At 31.5% G+C, this 17772-nt stretch overlaps 1 long non-coding RNA gene across 1 annotated transcript; it reads left to right on the top strand.

The window, feature by feature from the left end:
• The first annotated feature begins 1854 nt into the window (after positions 1-1854).
• LOC130450182 (uncharacterized) lies at positions 1855-12800 on the top strand. Its single transcript, XR_008910550.1, has 3 exons — positions 1855-2028; positions 3218-3242; positions 12731-12800. It is a non-coding gene; the product is annotated as an uncharacterized LOC130450182 (long non-coding RNA).
• Positions 12801-17772: the final 4972 nt, after the last annotated feature.

Raw genomic sequence — 17772 nt, 5'->3', positions numbered from 1 at the left:
TTTTGTGATTACAATCGTTACCTTGAGCACAATAAAGAAGTTATTGGATATTATCCATTCTTTATGCATATATATTCGAATTATTCACTGAAACTTTGTTGTTCCATTTCAATACCAGTATCCAAATGATCACTTGTTTTACGTAGGCTGGTGATATAACAAAACTTATATGGCGAGAATTATGTAAATTGACTACTCCTCTTATGATAATTTCGATACTCTGTATTGTTATAAACGCCACATAGAATATTCATGACAATAACTACATTTGAATCAAGAAGTGTGGTTTTACGAGTAGCGTGCTAAAAATTGTCCAACAGATTATTTGTAATCCTTCTAATAACTTCAGTAGAAACTATTAGTTGTACTTATTCACCCCCATTTATTTAGAACACTGATGATTTTCTATAACTACGATCTTCAGTAACTTAAAAGCTTGGTCTACTCAACTCTCTTAGTTCCTGATTCCTAGGTCTTAGTGATAGTTTAAAAAAATCGATTTCAAAAGGTCCTCTTTATCTACAACACCTAACACAGGCGACATTTTCAAAAAATTTCGTGGGAAAATTCTTTTTACTCGCCGTGTTGACTTTAGAAACAAACATTGGGTTATTTAGATTAAAAATTTAGGAATGTGGCAAGACAAACAAATACGTCTTCTTCAAGTACTTGGAGTATACTAAAGAGCAACAACTACATTTTTAACATTACAGACAAGTCCAAGAGCTCTTGCCAGGTTAGAGTGGATGTTTGTCAAACTAAACGAAGGCCCTCAGTACCAATTTTTTTAAATGTATCCGCATCATCGATGGGGTCAAATAATAATAATAATTAATAACTTTATAAATACTTTATATCAGCATCGGTTATTACTTCATAATTTTCAAATCAAAATATTACGAAAACGGACACAGTATTGAGTTTTATCGTGTAACTAGCGCCCTCTATGAGAGTCAGACATACAAACAAACTCGTTGGATATATCAACTTCAAAAATATATTTTTATAAAATTTAAATACAATGTTGCCAGTAGTTACGGCGAAATCGTAAAAAATGTGTATTATTTTTTTTTATTCAACGCTCTTTATCTTGAATACGGTTTGCGTTACAAATTTTTTTTACTTAGCAAACCTGAAATATTTTTCAGTTTTTCATCTATCCTAGAAACTTTTTTTGAAACACTCTGTATATAAGCCGGTCATGTTTTTACCTAGAGTCTCCGCTACATTCCTCGAAATATCGTATTTCTTTCTTGTGACTTAATATTGTTTACACTCAGTATAATTTTGGTAATTACTTCCTTGTTTTAAGATTTTTACGGGTTAAATTTCTAGTTGTACAGCGCGAATTTCTTATTTGTATGGTCGTTTTGTCTAATGTATGCCAAATAACCGTACAAATTTTTTATTTACTCAATTATTTTCGTCGAAAAAAGTCTTGATCAGCCCAGGTAAGTATATATATATAAATAAACATTTCAATTAGATTGTAATGGAAAATTGATTTCTACTGCATTTAAATATCTATTGACATTAGAATTTAGTCAATAAAAATTCTATTAAAGATAAGTAGTTGTCTTTAATGGGATCTGTATGAATAAATACATTTATTAGTAGGAACCAGCAAAAAACTTTTGAATATATATAGAAAATAATCAAATTTTTAGGCGCAGCAACTAGTAGAATAGTTTAACCACGTCTTTTCTGTTGGCTCCCAAAATGACTTCTAGATCCGAAAATGTACACATTCAATATATTCTTCGATCTAAAAGTTAAACTGATGATATCTCGTTTGTTCTGGCAATTTTAGAGAAATTACATATTTCGAGTAAAGCATGGATATGTTATATTAAAATTTGGGAACCTGGAAGAGGACTTTAAATTATGGCTGTCTCGAAAACTACTAGAACTTCAAGACTGAAGTTAAAGTATTCTTCCACGACAGGCGGGAAGTGTGACAAAACTGGGAAAAGAAACAGCGTTTTGTATCACCAGACCCAGAACGGAGGAAACTCAGTAGTTTGGCATGTAAGTTACAATCTTTCAAGCATAAATATGCGCAATTTGAGCCTTTGTTGGACGTATCTTTAACCATAAGCACTGAAACAACACTGCGACATCGAACAAGCTCTCTAGTCACTCAAATTGGTGATTATCAACTCTAGGGTAGTACAGAACTCTCTGATTCCCGTGTCTGATGGATTCATCAAAAGTTTAATGAACAAAAGATATGGAGACAGCTATCTGGAAACCTCCTACTACTAAATCTCTTCATAAAGCCATAGGGACATCCAGGAAAGTCAGATATATCCGGGCTTCTTCGTCTCGAACAACAAGTAGGTTTCTAAGTCTTGAATTGTCTTCCATAGTGCCTGGATACACCGGCTGATTCGCCGCAATTGCATTTCAATTTATTGCATTTATGTACAATTCAAATGTTTTGTTTATTATTGCGGAAATTGATTTCCGCTTCTTTATTTTCTTCATTTCTCACAACTTCCACAGCAATTTTGGGGTGAAGAATTTGTTTTATTTGTTATTCATCGATTTTTTTTAATTACCTTCACATATACGGCTGAATGTTCATCTGTCGTGGAACTTGAATCATTTTTTGCACCAACCAGTCCCTTCAATAACAGTTAGCAGTCATATCAAACACGTTCATAAACTTATGTAACGCTATCCCATGTAGGAGCCCCCAGATTTTAATGTTTAATTACTTAACATTAATAGAAATTTGTTATGAAACTATAATTTTATTAACAATATATTAAAAATCCAATTTTACAAGCAACCAGCCTGACCCAGGGTTGCAGACCAATCTTGGGTTTATCTAGACAACCAGGCCTGGTCTAGGCTTGCAAACCAAGCGAGGGACATTGTTATCATCCTAGAGTGTTATCCAGAGTTGTACATACTTGGTCCAAGTCTGGGCTCATCGTAAAATCTGATATTTTATAGGCTGCTTAAATTATTACCCTCTGTATATAGTTCTAGTTGACGATAAGTTGTTATATCTTTATTGAAACAAAAAAACCCGGAAGATTATAGTAATTTATTGTGATGTTCAAAATATAATTTTATAAACTCATAACAGTTAATTTCAGTTTCATGTACGAGTTGATTTTGAAAGTGAACTATATTGTAATCTAGTTATTTTGTTTTGTGAAATTTTCTAGGATAATACATACTCATTAATTTAATGATTTCTTTTTAGATATCGGAGATCGTATTATAGAAAGGTGAGTTTCATAAACAAACTTGTGTAAAGGCATATTTAAACTATTACTAATTTTTATAACAATTATTATTATTAATACTAACGTCGATATAAAAGTTCAGTAGTAGGTTATTAAATTATAATAAAAATCGTTTACGTTATTACGTTAAATAATAGTTCTATGATTTATGAATGAATTATCAATTTTTTCAACTTATTTTTGTCATTTGGGGTAGCTCAAAATTGAAGCAGCTGTCTACCACTCCACGAGGTATTCGGTAGAACCATTTATCCCTTCAATGTGATGAGTATGAGTCCTGGATTTATTACTAATGAAATAATATCAATGAATCATTCGTACATTTCAAAATTTCACTTGTTACTCTTCGAATTTAGCCATCTGTTCAAAAACTTTCTATTGATAATTTATAGTGAATATAGTCTACCGCCTTTTTATATTGAATGTCCCAAAATTAACGCAAGATTTGAATTAAATACAAAACACTGCATAAATGTGGCTGAATTTCGTAGATGCAATGTTGAGCCTCCTCTTTTAAGGCACGAGTGTTTGTGGGCTTGTTGATGTAGACCTTTGATTTGAAATAACCCCATAACAAGAATAAAATAACTTGGTGTTAAATCACATGATCTTGTGGTACAGTTCTGATCACCGTAACGAGAAAGAACACGACCTGGAAATGCCTCATGCAGTAACTAAAGTGAATCATGGGCTGTGGCATCTTGTTGAAACCACATGCTGACCATATCAATATCATACAAAAAGGACTGTGTTACCATGTCGCGATATCATCTACCAGTAACTCCAATGCTTGACCAGCCTCATATTCAAAATAGTTTGACCCAATTATGCCTTCAGCTCAAAAGTTACACACGTTGTGAATACTTTTGTTTCTCGACAATCAGATGTGAATTTTCACACCCCAGAAACGAAAATTTTGGCGATTAGCCTATAAAAATATGCTAAGGGTGATTTTGCTAGGAATTCGTTGTACATAAATTTTGTAAGTATGGAGACCATAGATCTTCAGTGTGTATAAGCTGTGTGAAATTTGCAGTTGGTGTCCACGACGCCGAATTGAGGTTCTGGATTGTCACTTTCATGCACTGCTCCGACATTGACATTTAGACGACCAGCACCTCCATTGAATCCTGTCTCCCATAATTTTTTCATCAATCGGGCTGAAGACTTCATATTTTGTATGAAATTTTCGTACTGCGACCCCAGGCTTTTATTATTCATGAAATATTGTTCAATAATGAAGACATGTTGTTCTATCGGGTAACGCTCCATTTTTTCTAAGCCTAAACTGTCAGCTGTCAATTTTTTTGAGGTTATCAACACTTTACTGTCAAATTCGCGGCAAATTTAAATCTTGCGTTAATTTTAGATCACCTTTAGATGCTTGCACAAATAATATATAAAACGCAATACTTTTAGATGGTGTTGCTTGCTTGCTGAGAACAAAAGTTGCCCAAATTATGTATCTGGAAATTCATATTTTACCACTCACAAATTCAAAAACCAAATTAATCTAATCATTCAAAGCACCCAGTCATCCGCCTTTTTACTTTATAATCTGATTTGTTGTTGAAAGTTTGTATTCTTATCAATAAAATGTAACAACTTTGAATTAAATAAATTATATTTTTACATGAGAAGTACAACATATTTAAAACGGTCGAAATCATCTTTTTTTTTTGAAAACTTTCTTATTCTGATTCAGTCTTGGACACAACGGAGCCCGCAGTCTCTCCACCGACCATTTCTAACAAAAATTGATAATTTCAATAATTTTAGGTTGTAAATGAAGGTATTAGATTCTTCTTTATCCATTTTGTGTCACATCACCTGATCATTAGCCCCAAATTTGAAAATTAGTACAAAAAAAATATTATCTTGAACAATACTTCAGGAAAACGATACAATCTGAAATCAGATGTGTTATCTTAAGGTATTTTACCCAATATACGTGAACATTATTAGGAACACTCGACATTTCTAAAAATAAGTGTCGCAATCTATATTAATGATATTGATATTAATTTCGTGAATGTATTACGAAAATGGTTGAAACTTGAGATATAAGGAGTTTGATTTCAATTAGATACAAATAAAGGAAACTAAATATATTATTGCAATATTTGACTGTTTTTATATATTTATATCAAGAAATGTTGATTGAAGAATTGGTTGCGACACTAATAATTCAGGTAGTCACATTTTTTCAAATTTTTTTCCTACAAAATAGAAAATTTACACACAAGTCGTATCGATGAAAAACGTTCCTTATCTAAATCTATCCCTAACTGTGAGGCTCTTATTGAAATATTTTTATCAACATAATTTCCTTCTCGTTGTTAATGTCAGTAACAGCAACAATTCTTTGACGAAACTTCGCGATAGGTAAAAATTTTTGTTGCCTCTTATCTAATTGATTTTGTTGATTAGTGGCTTTTTATGAAGCAGAATATAGTTAATACGGTGAAGACTACCCAAATTATCTGTTTTCTTTATTTTAAACTTATTTCGTAAGTTAAAAATCACAAAATAGTGGAGCTAAGAAAGATGTTTCCTACGTAAAAGTCAAAGGTCAAATAAAATCACTGCTTGGCGGAATGCGTTTGACAGAAGAGCGCCTAGGCGGTCACGAAAATTAGGACCACTACCACCACGATGTCACACTTCGTCGACCCGTCCCACACCCGTGGGACGTAATTTATGGATGGTTCCTAAGCTCGTATTTTAATTTTCAGGTATCAATGTTCTTAAAATTTTTCAAATAATAGAAAAGTCATGATGGACAGTAATAATTATATAAATATTTTCATCTATGTGGATCTATATATGGATATACAAAGAAGACGCCAAAAAATGACAATGTAGTTATTGAAAAATTCATAATATGGTCATAAAAGTTGTCAGAAGTTATTGTGAAGCTGTCGCCGATTCGGACAGTTTTCTAGAAATATTAAAAATAGAACAAGAAAACTTAAAATGGAAGAACTCAAGATGAAAGAGGCACAGAAAGAGTTATAGATAAGGATATTAGATAAATAAAAGAAATAATTATAATCAGAAGATATAGAGACGGAAATAATTGGAAGAAAATATGAGAAAATAAATATTAGAAAGAAGAAAGGAAAGGAAAGAAAGTATAAGGAAAAACTATAAAGCTATAAACAGTTGATGAAAAGTATAAAAATAAAGAAATTAAAAATCTTTATCAGAAGGTGAACTAAGCACACGGGAAAGATTATAGATCTATGATTCTTGAGATGTGTAGACTGACACTTGAAAGAACATCATCAAAAGTATTGATAGAAGAAAAGATCAATGCAATCACTGGAACAAGAAGATTCTCAAATACGATTTATGCTTGAAAATATTATGAATGTCTCTTTCAGCATATTCCTCCATTCTATGGAATTCTTAGCCTACTATAGAACCAAACAAAATTTCAATGTCAAAATATTTTATTACTCAACATATTCTCCTCTTAATTGGATAAATTTATTACAGAGAACCTGCACCTCCACGGTTTTTATCACCTCCTCGTTGGAAGAAAATTTACGACATTTTAAACATTTTTTCACTTGAAAAAAGAGATGATAGTCGGACGGAACCAAATTTGTGAATAAGGGGGGTGTTCTAGTAATTCAAACTCTAAATCACGAATTTTTTGCAAGGCAACATGAGATTTGTGTGCAGAGGCGTTGTCCTGCAAAAAAAACACCTTTAGATAGCTTTCCGCGTCTTTTCTCTTTAATTTTTTCACGTGGAGTGGTCAGTAATGTCGAATAGTAATCTCCAGTTATTGTTCTACCTTTATCCAACAAATCAATCATGATTACTCTATGGCAATTCCAAAAAACTGAAGCCAAAACTTTTCCAGCAGATTTTTGGACACGAAACTTCTAGGTCTTGGAGAACCAGAGTGTCGCCATTCCATAGATTGTTGCTTTGCTTCTCATCCATAGTAACAATTACGATTTAAGATGTTTACATCGTTTTCAAATCGAGCGCAGATCGAACGCGATGCTTCTACACTTGCACGATTCTGATCAACATTCAAACATTTGGGGATCCATTTTGCAGCAATTTTTCTCATGTGAACTATGTGAAAAACGCGTTCGTATGAAATATTCAGTACTTCAGATATCCGTTGTAGTCCAATTCGTTTGATAAAATCGTGTCATGAACTGCATCGATATTTTCGGGGACTGACACAGAAACTGGCCTTCCCGATCGGTCATCATCTTCAATGGAAAATTTACCTCTTTTGAAGCTTGCAGTCAAATTTTTCACTGTCGCTTACGAAGGACATTAATCATATCTTCGTAAATCTGCTTACCTCTTATCCGTTTTGAATACAGGTACTTGATGAAGGCTCGATACTTCAATTTTTCTATTTTCACAATTCCGGTGGACATCTTTTTTCTTTTAATTTATTGCGTAACTCTGCTTTACTTTTTTGACGTCAAACTTTACACTTACACTTCTAATAATTTATTGTTCGTTGCTATGGTAACGCAATATTTTGTTTAATTATGGAACTGGTCTAGGCTTACTAGATATCAATACATCTACGTATTTTGCTTGTGTTTACTTTGTTATTTTCCTAACTGCTAACTTCTACAGCAATATTTAGGTGAAGAATTATGTTAAATCAACTTTTACATAAACCAGGAATATCCTGCGATTAGTTGCCTCTTATTGATGAAAAATGGTAGCAGATAGTTCGATACAGTCAAGTATCAATCTTGAAAACAAATAATATTATGCAAGAAAAAATTGAAATTGTTAGCTGTTAATATATGAGAATGATATGCAAGGGTAATAACTTCTTTTATCTGATTACTATTTCGATTGTTAAGCAGAGAACGAAAAGAAATCCAGAAAAAGTTACGTGAATATCCAGTAGTAATACGTAATAATTTGTGTGTTTTTAAAGGTAGCAGTTTGTACTTGTACCTCGATTGATTAATACTGATGAAAAGCTCGCTCGCATCCAATATTGGAACGAATTTTTTGAAAAGTTGAAATGTTATTCAAGCAACAACTCTTTTTTGACCAATTGAATCTAGTATTTTGGCGTTATCTTCGTAGATTATAGAAAAAGGGTTAACTGGTCAATATTATGTTTATATATCGATACATTTTGATACCAAACTTGAGAAACAACGTACTATTCAGTCTATCCGCTCTCGTATTGTATTTGAAAATTCACAACAGCGGGATCATCATTTAATTTCGTCGAAAACGTGGCTAAGAGATTATAGAGCATTACTCGGTAACCTCCCGTAGCCTTTTGTTGTATTGAAAATACTTTCCCACAGAATAATGTTTAGCAATTATATTTTAAGTTACCCTACCATCTTATAAATTTGTAAACTTGAGAGTGAATAAATGTTTAAAACGACTCGCATGGTATTTAGCACAACGTATTTCGTTTCAATTAGCTTATACAGGTTCCTGCAACAAAATAATAACAAAAATGAAATAACCGTTTGTCAAAGAATTTGAATACCACAAGGAATCTCGTTTTGAATGCTGTATATGGTTTACTCAAGTCCAAATCTATCTACAGGTCTAAGGAAGAGACTGTCAGTGATTCTTTTAGAATGAAGAATGAAAAACTACAACGACTTGGGGATATTTTAGAGCTCAGTAACGTTCACGTTCACGTTCACGCTTTTCTTAAAATTATTACACATATTTATGAATCTATGAATTTAATTTGGATCCTTAGCAGGATCCTCTATATTTATTGGTTGTTATGTCACGCTCCAAAGAAAGTGAAGACGAGTTTAATAACATATATACAAAAATGGTAGAACCACAGGCTTGAAGTCTACCGGTAATTTATCATGTTATCTGTGTAACCTAAAAAGCTTTTGTAACAGATAATGATTGCAGAAAATTATTTATGTTTGTAGAATACGTATTTATTTAAAATATTACTCTTATTATATGAACGGCGTGTTAAAAATGTCACATAAGGTTTATTAAATTGGAGTATGGATTGGTACATAATCAATGAATTGAGTAATCTGGCCCCACTTATTCTGTTTTTGTATATACAAGAGAAAATAAGTAAATTCACATAATAAAACTTATGATTTAATGAATGAATGAAGAGATTTATAAAAAATCAGAGCGTTAAAGTAAAATGAACGATTTCGACAAACTATTCCTAGTATGAAAAACCAAAATTTAAACGTCGTTTGCCGCTGTGGAAACACGTTGAAATTGACACAAATTTCGAATTTTCTAATTCATTCGATATATTTGAAAATCATAAATCAAACCTCAAATATCAAATTTTGGCAAGAAAGTTTACTCATCAAATCACGTATATATATTCTTATCATGTAAAGGTCTTTGTTCTTTGATTTAATGGTGTTAATAGTCTCTAAAATGTCCGAAAATGCAACAAACGTCCGCCGACTTTCCTATGTTAACAATACATTTTGTTATAAATTATTCAACACAGAGACATTAGTAACAAAAATTTTTTACAATGTTTATATTGGCAGAGTACGTTAGAAATTATTGCCAATACAACATCTTTTGTAATAAACAATTAAAACAAGTAGCAAACCTCACGAATTTTCTGTTATATCTTCTATTGGCTAGAAATGAGTGGTTTAGATTGTTAATTCTAGTTTATAAACAAAAAAAATAGTTTGGATCTGTTATATTCCATCAGTTTTGTCATCATAATTTCGATATTTCCGTAGAATGATTTATCATTTACAGTCTTATCAAATTAGAAATGCTTTTTTCAGTTGGAGCATTGTTATAAGGCAACTTGTTGAATATTAAGCTTCTACAACTTTCGAAAATTTGCCTCATATCCATTAACAATTGCTGTATGAGATAAGGTTATTACTTAAGAAGATGCGGAATCCAAGTAACGGACTCCCGTACTCAATCCACTAAACCGCCATCTTCGTTATCTCCGTACAACCAGGAACTATGGTGATATTACATCTGGTTGGGGGATCCGTGGGGTTGTAGGATTGCAGCCATCTGCATTCTTTTGCTCAAGAATTGGCTCTGTGCAGCATCGCCTGGATGATATTATCAAGATTTATATAAACAAGAATAATTGTATCGAGGGCATTATCAAGGGTATCCAAGTCGAACAACAATTTGATCTTTGCGGTGGTCGAAACTGCTAAACTGAATTGTTAGAGTAAGAGAAAAGGTGTGAAAATTCATTGATGGGAGTTGCAAGCAATTTTATATATTTATGATACTGAAATCAATGATCAAAGTTGAAACAATGAAAGTATGAAAATATGAGAGGAAAATTGATGAAAGCAAATACTTTTTTATTGAAAATATGTTGTGTGTGAATACAATGTCTTTAAATTATAGTAAATATAAATGTTCAATAGAATTCTTAGTGTAGTAGGGAGATTTGCTTTAACATTGCGTTTGTTGTTTATTCCTTAGCATTTTAGTTATGAGATATTGCAATTTTCAAAAACAGAATTGAAAAAATGCGTTTGGATGAGAATTCTATAGGATTATATCATAGTCCGCTCATAGCTTGATGGAAATTTAATAAGAAATAATAACAACTTTCTTAATTCGATAAATTACACTAATTTTCATATTAATAATTGTTCATTTAGGTAATAGTTAAGCAGAAAAAATGATAAAAATGCTCTGTCACATCTGGTTTTAAAAATTGTGGTCTCCTATTTTATTAATAGATAAAACAGTTATGCAAAAAATCATGTTTTTTCTCCGAAAAATTATATTTGTTTTCGTGTCAAGCGTATAGAATTCCGGAAAATTCAATTTTCTCAAGTTTCAGCTTTAAAAAATTTTTTATCCGATATCAGAATCTGGAAAAAAACATTTATGTTTTCAGTTTTCAGAGGTCTTCTTCGAAATATGTAATTTTTTTGCATAACTTATAACTTCATATGATATAACTCTCTTTGTATGGTCATGTCGTAGTTTTTCTATGATAGTATCGATCCTTTTCTTGGGATTTTCTTGTAATACAACGTTGCCATTCTAGAACTGTAAAAAAAATGAATTAATATAGTGTTATTTTTCAAAAAAAAAACATTTACTTCAGCTTTAAACCTGTATATTTCTCACAAATATGGAAAAAAGGATGCAATTTATATAGTCATATGTTTTCTCAGTTAATTCATGTCAAAAATATATCGATATCTCAAATGATGTACGAAATATTGAATTTTTTATACCAGCATGTCGAATTTTTTGACAAAAGTGTTCAAAATCCGATTCATAATGAAGGTATGTATGTGTTTTTTTCCGGAAAAGCGAAAAATCATGTTAGTTTACGAATCAAATATATAGTTTTCCAGAAAATCCAGTTTTCATAACTTTTCCTCCTGTAATAATTTTCCGAGCAACTGATATCTTTTTCGAATTTCTCACATCAAAACACTTCTTTATTCACAAATTCAGCAGAATCTGAAACAAAATTTTTTATCTGTCTTCAGAGGAAATGTGTAAATGAATAATTTTTTTCTATAACTTCCAACTTTACAACCAGGATCTTCATCCCTTCCTCATATTAACCTTTACGCTACTAATATTACTTTCTAGATAATTTTTGAATTCCATTAGAATGCGTTTATGGGACTATTTTAATCAGTTGCAGCAGTCAGACGTTGAAAATCCTGCGCCCGACTATAGCACAGAAAATTCGTCTAGATCAAAGCCGGGAAAGCTTCACTGGCAAAATTAGATTAATTCAAGCCTGTTACATAGCCTGACCTGAAAACTTTTGAAATAAATAACAATATGGTTGTTAATTATTGATATTTTCATTCAGTCTTCTTTCTTAGTTTCGAGCATTGTTGATATCAGATAAGAAACCCAATTTACCATGATTTAATCATTGTTTCAACATCGAATTTAATACCAATGATTAACAATGCAATTATTCAATCGTTGATTCCAATAAGAAAACGCAGAATTTAGTCATACTGAACAGCGTCGTCTTCCTACTTCAAGAGAAAATTTATTTCAATTAGTTATGTAGTGGCAGAGAGTACTGGACATCCTGTATATCTAAACGTGATTAAAATAAATTAATATATGGCCGTACTACTCATATGGTGCATTTTCAGAGCATGAAATAAGCATAACTTGACATATTATCATCTCCCGTTAAGGACTGAACTTCACTTAATGGTTAGCAGGTTTTTTGAAATGTTTCTCCTATTATATCTTATAAATAGTTGTATAATAACTACCTACATGGAAGAAACATCTGATAAGATCTCAAAATATGTATAGTAAGAAATAATTTTTAAATGGTTAGTTCTCGTTCTTCAAAGCGGCTCTTAAAAAAGATATTCCACAACAATTTCTCAATGGATAAAATTGATTAATGAACTAGGTTTTCGTAAGCTAGTACTAACAAAAATTAAAAATCTAGTTACTTGTAACTTTGGTACCATCATTATTTTAATAATTTAATATTGTTTTAGGTACAAACAAATAATGACAATAAAACATACACATAGTCCGGTCAAATTAGACCAAAAAGTAAAAGTGAAGCTACATAAATTTCTCTGAAAGGTGAAAATCAGTAAAATTGTTTGCAATACAATTTAAAATAAAATTTGAATATTCCACATCATTTCCGTGTATCGAAAAAATTTTATTATTGGTCAATCGTCAAAAAAATTTTTTGTGTTTCAGTTTTTTGCGATTATCAGCAAAACGGCAAGTTAAATCATGAAAATACTCTAAACAAAAATTGTAGATCATAAAATTATCTACAAAAAACGTGTTGATACTTTTTTTCTACGAGCCACCGTTTCTGAGATATAACGATTAAAAAAAGTTGTAAAAGTTATAATGTTTCAAATTTACTGTCGTATTTAATGGCTATAATGATTACACGAGAAATATCAAAGCAGCATACCAACATCGTCGAACTTTAGCAACATTTTCGTCAATTGATAATTTATTTTATGAACTTTTGACAGTTCCAGCCATTCAACAGAAATTTCTCGGTCATTTCAATGTTTACTGCTGAAAATATATTGATGAAACGTGAAACCATTGAATACAGCTTTCACAACTTTTTGAATCATTATATCTCAGAAACGGTGGCTTGTAGGGAAAAAAGTATTAATAAGTTTTTTGTAGATAATTTTATGATCTACAATTTTTGTTTAGAGTATTTTCATAATAAAACTCACCGTTTCGCTGAAAATTGCGAAAAACTCATCTTTTGACTTTTCACCTTGAATAAAATTTTTTCCATACATGGAAATGATGGGGAACATTCAAATTTTATTTTAAACAATTTTACTGATTTTCAACTTACGTAACATCGAATATCTAAATAGACCGGATTAATTTCGAAGCGCTTGCACTGGAATTGCTGTTAAGTTCTGAGATAGACAAATAAAAACCTCTTTCCGATTGAGGTACCTCCAAAACATGTGATTTTAACGCATAAACCGCTTTGTAACATTCATTCATTCAGCTTGTTTTTCTTCAAACATTTTGAATATTACTATCACGTATTGTAGCACAGTAGTCACTTCATTCATTCCTTTATTCTAACTTTCGAGTTTTTGAAGAAATTAATTTGTTATCGACCTCCAATTATCCATTCGATAAATTTAATAAAAGCTCGAAATTGATTATAATTTTTCCTCTACCTGTCTACACTTCAAGCAAAAGTAAATTTTAATAAATTCCTGTTGATTTTATTCTTCATATACGCTGGTAAGTTTTTCTTTGCTTTTTTATTGTGCTCACAAAAAATCTTTCTAGATTTCCTTTCGTTTTAAGCAATAGAATAGAACATATTCCTGTTTGGTTATATTTTAAAAAATATACATTCAGTTTTTTTATATGTTAGAGCATAAGCTACTTTTTATTCAAATCTGTTCTACCTACTCATCTGTATTTACGTTTCTTTCCTCATTATATTTTTCACCGTAGATCTACAGCTGCCAGACTGGGAGTTTCCACATCAATCGCCAGACCTCAACTCTAACATCTGGGAATCCAGTTAAGAACTGCAGCTATCCCGGATTTCCATAGATAAATTCCAGTCTTAAATCTGAGTTGTTTCCAATTTATAACTGTTTTTTTGTTTGTGCTTTTTTGGATACGCATTTAATGCGAATTTATTATTTTTTCAATAAATGTATTTGTTGCTGAAAGTTTTTTGATTTTTCTTAGCAATAAATATTAATTTGGTTAATCGTGTGCGGGAATAGTTTTAGATTAATTTTTATTTCAATTTAATTCATAAGGTGTTTCCAGCTTTTCCGCCTTTGTTATTAATTTTTAACGTCGTTCGTTAAAAGCCAATTTAATATTAATTGTTCACTACATCTGAGTACCAGTTTTTATATACTTTACTGAGGCCGAATACCACTTCCTGAGCAAGAGTCTTCTGCCAGGGATTTAAGGTTATAGAAAAACATTTACCTCGCAATTTATTTTAGATCTAAGAAATGAGAAGAAATCTATACGAGGACTCATCGATGCGATGTTTTGACTGTTCAAAACCGTTTTTGTCTGAGCTGATGTGTGGCAGCTCTCGGCGTCGTGGAGGAGAATGTTGATTTTTTCGAACATTTCTGGCAAACAAATACTGTTCTACCATTTAGAATTGACCGTACTACGTTGCTCTAAAATGGAATGATTGTCACCTGTCTATTAAAGTGCCGCGATTAAATTTTTTCAGCATTTCCTTGCACCAATCGACATGAGCTTTTTCGGGCGATTTTCGAGTTATGCGGTACCCAACGCGAACAAATTGTTTGACAGCTAAATGTTCATGCCAAATTGAATGTATACGAGTGGAACTAATGCCAAAGTATGATTCAATCTCACTGTATGTACGTATGTTACTGTAACGAAGTGATACTACGGTTCAATTCAGAAATCATCTATGTGAGAAGATGAAAGTAATAGAAAATCATCGCACAAAAAAGTTCGTGATTATTTGATTCCATTTTTTGACCAAATAGCACTTGTTCTATGTACATTCATCATGGCAATGTCAAATTTGACGTATTCACATCCCTGTTGTCATATCTTAAAAGTAAAGTAACAACCTTCGTTACTACAACTTATTTTCATTTGAAGTTGAAGTTTTAATTATTATTATGGGTAATATGTAACTTGAAAATCAACTTTTCATTGACATGATTTCAAAAAACTGCGTGTATATCAAGGTTGAAAGTTGGTTAATATATTCTAAGGTAGTCTATACTCAATTATACTTTATCAGTAGATTTCAATAGTATGGAAAATAAGCTAAAGATAAAATTAAATGTGAGACATGGCATTATTTCAATAATCATGATTAATTTATCTATGAAATTTTGAGACCAGCGATTGCGATTAAATAACTGAAGCGATAATTTACTTGCACAAAGAAGGGACAAAGTAGATCACGATCTATCAACTGAAACAAAATTGTGTTACCTGATAACGGTATCACAAACAAACATAAAATAATATAAAAAAACAGGATGATATCGAAGATAATTTAATCCTCATTCGACCGACTTATTTATTCCTCCAATATGCAGTAATCATCCAATTTGTCCCAGTCTTCATAAGGATGTTTTTACTTACGATTCCATTGGAATGGTTAAATCCTCATTCAGGACATCACAAAATTCTCCATGACAGCTGGTTTGTTTCCAATTATAAGAACTCAAAAAAAGTGAAGTTTAAGAATTAAAACTTTACCTAATTTTACCACACAGAAAGTATAAATCTGGAAAATTGATTGAAGTCTTTTTTTTTATTATTCTTCGACTTTGTAAGATCTAATTCCAATTGGAATTCATAGTTCAGAAAAAATTTATCATTTAGACTAAATTCTCTACTCCAATAATGATATTTCATAGTTTTTTTTCCGTTGAAATCAAGAAATTAAGAGGGCACACAATATTTTATAATTCATAGTTTGAAAAATGTCAATTAAACCATATAAATTCATTCACGCGAACAGCATTCTATTATATCATTAAATTATCCCATTCTACAAACAAGTATTTAGTTTTTCACTATAAATTGTGACATTCTGTATATTTATCTCTCCTAATTCAGACAAAATATTTATTCAATTAACCTTAACAAAGTAAGGAAAATAAATTTTTTACCATTAAGAATATAAAGATATCATGCAATTATAGTGAGTGAGACAGATCCTTATAACCCAATTCTTCAATTTTTTCCAAGGTTTTCCAAACATTCAAAAGCGCATTTTTAGAATGTAAACGAACTTCTCAGTACTTCGTGGTGATTCATTTGCCTTTTGGACCCATTTCATCAGTCATCAAACCATCAAAAAATGGTTCTGTATAGTGTAGTTGAAGCATATGGTGAATCGGTTGGCTTTGTTTGCTTCGCAGAGAAAAACTGCTTCGCAAATTTTTTTCCAATCTGCTACGAATTGTCTGACATGAATTTGCTTCCATTTCTATCTCAAGCATGTCGTTTTGTAATGTTGTCTGCCTTTCTGATCGAACAGAACTATCGGATCTGAACTTTGGATATGCTTTTCTGGTTTTTGGCTCACCATTCTACCCAAAAATTCCAAAATAAAGTGGTATAATAAATTATTTGAAAGTGAAGTGATAATCAGTTCAATTTTAGTGCAAAAATGTTTTCCACAAAGGCAACGACATTATTTTAATAATAGATTATATAAGGAGCCTGGCGTGTTAATTTAAAATAAATTGTTGTCAGTAGTTAAGGGTTAGAATGTCATTGACGCGGGCTCTAAGTATTCAATTGACACTTGAATGTCAATATGCACAGAAACGACATCACTCTAATAGTTATTTGTATGCCTAGGAATGAAAGTGCTAGTTTGTGAGAGGAGCGAAGCGAGCCGAGTCCAACAAAGTAGTTTTTCAGCCGCATCATTCACAACATTTTTTAGACGACGCATAAGATCCAAAATCAATTACACTGAGGATAGAAAATAAATAATAGATAATTATAAACATTTTATTTATTATTTGCAAAAAGTAATGTTGTTGTACCTCCTGGACAATTATTAATCTTTATTGGATTGGATGCAGATGGAATTTGTACATTTCTACTAGATGTTGATGGATTCTCTGTAGATACAATTTGTTGATTGACTCGTATTTGTGGTGGAAGAAAGTTATGCAAAATCATCGAAATGAAACTGTCAACTGTCAAAATTGAAGTGGCTAAAGTCACATTTGAGGAAGTTAACGTTGTGTACTCCAGAGCGCCCCGAAAGTGTTTTGCAGTAAGGAACTGTCACTTTCACTACATGGAACACTTTCGGTATGTAAATAAATACAGAACGAACTTTCAGATGGCGTCATACAGTTCTAAAAAACCATTCTCGATGAGAGAATGGTTAAAACATTAAATTCTAAAAGTGAAGCAACTGATGATACTTCGGATTACAGGGACTGTCTCCAAAAGATTTCATTGAATCGTTCTCTGGTTTTTGGGAGTAGGTACTGAGTTTCAAAATTTGTTCTACCAATATTTTGAGCGA

The sequence above is a fragment of the Diorhabda sublineata genome, chromosome 11 (genome assembly GCF_026230105.1).
Source record: "Diorhabda sublineata isolate icDioSubl1.1 chromosome 11, icDioSubl1.1, whole genome shotgun sequence".
Lineage (NCBI taxonomy): Eukaryota > Metazoa > Arthropoda > Insecta > Coleoptera > Chrysomelidae > Diorhabda > Diorhabda sublineata.
This window is presented reverse-complemented; position numbering and strand designations above follow the sequence as displayed.